This window comes from Apteryx rowi, unplaced genomic scaffold (assembly GCF_003343035.1).
Source record: "Apteryx rowi isolate R43461 unplaced genomic scaffold, aptRow1 scaffold_468, whole genome shotgun sequence".
Lineage (NCBI taxonomy): Eukaryota > Metazoa > Chordata > Aves > Apterygiformes > Apterygidae > Apteryx > Apteryx rowi.
In genome coordinates this window covers 682,842-688,251 of record NW_020450725.1, presented here as the reverse complement: position 1 = coordinate 688,251, position 5,410 = coordinate 682,842, and positions in this window count along the sequence as shown.

Here is a 5,410-nt window from a genome sequence, read left to right as displayed (position 1 = left end):
TGAGGGACCAGTTCTAAACACTCATGAAAAATGGTGTTTGAACATCTCCACTCCAAGGCTTCATTTACCAACTCAGCCACAACACCAGCAATGACAGGGACTTCTGTTTTACTTGCCATCTTTGATGCTCCAAACAAACAAAATTTGATAGTCTTAAACTTCTTGGAAAGCATGTGAATATTATTGACTTCCCTTTTCAGACAGGAAAACTGTTGGAGTGAAAGGTAAATTCTGCTCTATTATGCCAGAAAAGTCATGGTTTATTTGATCAGCTTGGGCTTTCAGTGGAAAGCCATTTGGACTCTCTGAAAATCAGGCTTTGTTCTTCTTATACACCAGATTTTGGTTTATAAATTTCATTGAACTTTTCTATTCAGGAATCAGCTGGTTCCCAACAGTACCTTGTGTATGCAACCTGGCTTGYTGGACATCAATATTTTGTTTTCAGAATCCTTTTTTGCTTCTATTTTAATCTACCTGACCATTTAAAAGGGGGAGGGAGGGAGAAGGGGCATGTTTAAATAGCAGTTTTGTTTTTACTTCTTAAAACAGCTTGTGAAGCTGGATGAAGTGAAATTGATAAATACATGTGGGAAACGCAATTTTATGTCAATCGCCACTAAACAGTCAAAGAAAATATATTTTACTGCACCAGTATTTATGCATGTGACCAAAGGTTCTGTTGTAATAAAAAGATGATATTTCTGATGAAGCATAGAATATGTGTGTTTTGTAAAATTAATCAATTAACCAAAGTAAGTGCATGCAGGTAGCTATTCAGCTGTCCTCACAGGTAGCCAATGTCTGATCTATTGCTTTGGKTTTTTTTTAAGAATAGCTTCATTTAGGCTGTTGATGTTGTATACAAACTCTCTCTTAAATCCTCAAGATCAGTGTTTGACATTGATTAAAAGGTTGCAGAGCTGAGAGAGAAACTTTCCACCTTTTCTCCCTTCATCATTTCTATTTGATATGCAATTCMAGATGCAGTTTAAGGCTTCAGCTCTTGAAAGAACCTCAGTTCAAAGTCTGATTTTACAGACATAGTTTTTGGCTCACAAATAAATGCATCATCAATTTGGGGGCTCATTATTAACCATACGCTCAATTCTTGGAGCTCTGGCCAGGTAATAAATGCGCTACACTTGCAAATCAGGCAGCTGCATGTCCAGAATCTAGTAACTGCATTCCTCTTCAGCTGTCAGGGCAAACTGGTACTTGCAGCACTGTTATGTACTTGACCTTTTGTGATTCCCTTCCTGTCCCTACAGCTATTAGATTGTCTTACAGATCAATGCATTTAAGAAAAGGAGGTGCTTGTTTGCAGTATGAGCCTAGCGTTTATTTTACTTTTTTCAGCTTTTCTGCAGCCACAAGAAAATTAACATTGTGGGTTTTGTTGCTTTTTTTGGTAATGAAAACTGAGATTCCCACACCCTATGGCTGGAGGAGCTGCAAGACACACGATAAAATCCTCAGCATTTCATGATACTGTTGCAGCTATACTGAACAATCAGCTTATAACGAGGAAATATCTTGGACTGAACGATTTGGGAATGCTCATTTCCTGAAAATCATCTCCCTTACAGTTGCAGTGCCTCAGCTGCCTAATTAAGACTGGAATCTCCATGTTTTATGTTTCAAATGCAGTAATAATAGTTTACAAAAATAAGATATTAAGCTGAGCAAAGCCACAGCATGCTACTCCGCAGACTGGAAGCAAAGCTAATGAACATGTCCTGGTAGACTTCTCTGCATGTCAATAGCAGGAGAATGTTGTTCTAGTCTAATATTTGCCTGGTTTATTCCAGGAAATGAGCTTCAAGTTAAGCCTTAGTAGCTGAATTCTGCAGCAACAAAAAAACTGCTACTGGCAATATTTGCACCAGGCATCTACAGTTTAAATAGTCTTAAAAGACAAGCCACGCTTGCCTTCAGAAATGGCATCTTTGTTAAAGGTTTAAATGTCAGTGGTGCCTAAATATTTTCTCAGACATCTAAAAGGTCATTTGGGTACCTAAATCCCATGCTAATCTATCCATATATCCTCTGGTTTTGTGAATTCATGCCTTTGGCTTTCATAAAGCATGCAAAAAAAGGASCGTTGCAAGATGTTCCTCTTGCAGAGACAGTTCAGCCACATATCAAGTCCTGCAAAGGAGATGAACATAATGAATGTGGAGAAAAGGAATATAACTATAGTCAGGGCAGATAGAAGCATCTGTGACCTAGCCAAGACCAATCCAAGAAGCACTCATGGGCAACGAAAAGATGCATGGCCAGTTCTTGAGCGAGATCACTTAGTGAAAATCTGGCCTAGTGTTAAGATTTTATCACTGAGAGGTCTATGAATTGTCCAGGGCACAGAAAAACATGTTTTCACCTTGCATGCCTCAAAATTTGCTTCCTTGTTGGCTAACTCGCTGAAATTTGCTAGTTTCTTTCAGAAATTCTCTGTCTCTGGCCTTTGGTGCCATCTCATCCCCTTCTCTCGATCCTTCAATGAGGAACTTTTACCCAAGTCAACAGCACTGAGGCTCATGCTGCAGTGTGTTTATGCGCCTTGCATCCAGACCATACCTCCAAAGCCCCCTTGTCATCCTGTATTAGCATTTCTGATCACCGGTGACAGTCAATATCGCTGCAACACATGGCTGATGAAAAGGTTCTTTAAACTGTCCATAAACTAGTCTGGAAGCAAAGTCTGCTAATGCCCATGCCTTGTCTGACAGTAGCTGGCATTTGAATAAACCAAGTTAGAAATCTGGAAGAAGACAAAAAGAGGAGTTTCTCAAAGGGTATTGCTCCTTGAAGTCCATCTCTGCCGCTGAGCAACATACAAGTAATAGGTATTCAAGACTTCACCTTTTCCTGGCTAGCATGTCATTCCTATCCTGGGGCTTTAAATCTTAGTGAAAAACCTTGATTCCACTGGTTACCTAAGGAGGAACCTGAGTGTGATATAGAGGCCAGCAAAAAAAGTACACAGCCAGCATGTAAGTAGAAGCAGCAGTATTAACTATTGTGCATTGCTTTATGATTTCCTTTGTCAGATATTCCCGGACAGAAACGATATATTGATTGAAGTGGACTATTTGAAAGGCCCCTGTATCTTCCCTGGGAATTGTGCATGTAAAAGGTGTTATTTCCAAAGGGAAGTAAATCTCTGAGAGGCCAGTTGTAGAATATATTGTGAAACCCAGAAAGGCCTGCCRAACTGCAAACTGACTGTTAAAGAGAACCTTATTTCCCTGTTTGCTGCTGATTATGTGTTTATTATGCAATGGGAGGCTCAGCGCATGACAGCAGCTACACTGCTATTTAGCCAGGATATCTCTTTGCATTTTGGAACACTTTATAATGAAGACACAAAGTGGAGCTGTGTTCTTTTCCATACCTGCTGTGATGGAGTAAACCCTGCCTGCCATTGCATTGTACTTTGGAGAGAAAATGTAATTTATTACATTATTTTTCCCACTAAATAGACCTAATATTAACTTATTTAGTCCATTACATCATAAAGCATGTGATTTTTATACAACATAAACTTCTGATTTCTTTAATAAGATTAATAGATTTCTCTTTCTAAAAGTTAGCCTGAACTGGTTAAATGAGCAAGGAGAAAGATATCTTCTGGCAGTCAAGCACTGCAGTGGAAAGAGGGTTAATAAATGAGTCCTCCCACACTGTTTGGATGTTATATAAACAGGATGCTTATAATCCATAAGCTACGAGGGGTAATCCATACAGGATAAGCAGATGAAATTCTAAGGCCTGGGCTATAAAAATAGTCGGTATGAATAATGTAATAGACTTTTTCAGTATCATGTGAGAATCTGTATCTTAATAAAATAGAGCATCAAAGATCCACAATTTTTTAACCAGTCTGAAAATTCAGAATATAACACAGTGTGCTTTCTATCTGTGTAAAGGTTATCTGGAGGCTAGGCAGACACAGTTTAGGTCTAAGTGACTTTTAAATGAGACAACTTATCAAGGTGCCTTTGGAGGCTGTGACAGTATATCAGCTATTTAGACCAACGAAGTAAACAGAATCATCTGTGTTTGGAATGAAAGGGGAATTTAAATGAAAAGCAAATCAAAGTAAATGCTGAAAGGAAGAGAGAAATTAACAGGTCAAAAGAAATTGTTTTGTCAGCCTGCTCCACTGACGGTTGCTGCTTATGCGGTTAGGGAATGCATGTGCACGCAGGAGTCACCCTGGCCTGTCAGTCTTCACAGCTTGGCATGCAAAGCGGGGCTGGTTTGAATCTGAGGTCAGACTCTGCAGTGAGCCTTCTGTCAGGGTAATGGTGAGGGACATCATCTCCAGGTGTATGCTGTAACTTGGAGAGACTCCCAGGAGTGCAGCACCTGTGCCAAGGTTTAACAGGWTGTACTGTTTAATTCTGTCCTTGGCCAGACAGCTCTTTCTCAGGCAAAAGAATTAAATATATCATTCAATATTCAAACACTCTGAATCTGTACTTCCCAGGTAAAACTCTGATGTCTTTCATATGATCTCATCAGTTCCATAAGCGTTACTTTCCTGGGCCAATATTAAGATAGCTGACCTCTTGAAAAGCCTGAGGGAGATACAGGCTCTGGATTCACTTCTCAAGTATCCTGTTTAGTGCTAGAAAATGCCATGCTGATGCTTTGGGCAGTAAATGAGACAGCATTCTTCAGGCAGTTCAGCTGCCTTCCTCTGCATGAGCACCCCTAAGGGCAGGAGGTGAGCAAGTGGGACAGGAGATGGGRCTATATGATTGAGAGGTGGGAGCTTAGGGGTGACACAGACTCCCAAAGGACATCAGAGTCGAGAGTACATCTGCATAGTAATTAAAAGACTCTGTAGTGGAACAGAGAAGGTCAATGAGAACAGACAAAGTAGGCTGGACTAAATGACTTCCTAATGTCCTTTCTGACCTGATTTCTGTGATTCTGTGAGAAACTAACATATAGAAAAAAGGAGGAGCTGGGGGCAATCTGGGAGGGGTGAGGGGGGCACAAATCAGATAGGAAAAAGACACAGTAAAGGTCAGTGAAAGAAAAAGTTTGCCACATGGTTGGGGTTTTAATGTCTACTTAATAGTCAGTAATATCAGACTGTCTTCTGGATATATATTCACATACACAGAAATTGTTGCGCTTTTTTTTTTTATGTGCACACACTAATAGATGCCTTCAGAGTCTGATAAAATTTTTGATTTTACACCAATGCTTCTGGGCAACTGACAGTGATCTGCAGTGCTTTCTTATATGCCTCCGTTTGTTTTTTCCACATCAGCCTTCCCTGAGTCTGGGTTGTGCCCTGGGTTTAACTGTCAGCAGAGTGAAAGAGAAGATATTGTCAAAGGTGCACAACAAAATGTCACCGGCCTCAAAGGCCAGTCAAGGTCCAGCCCTC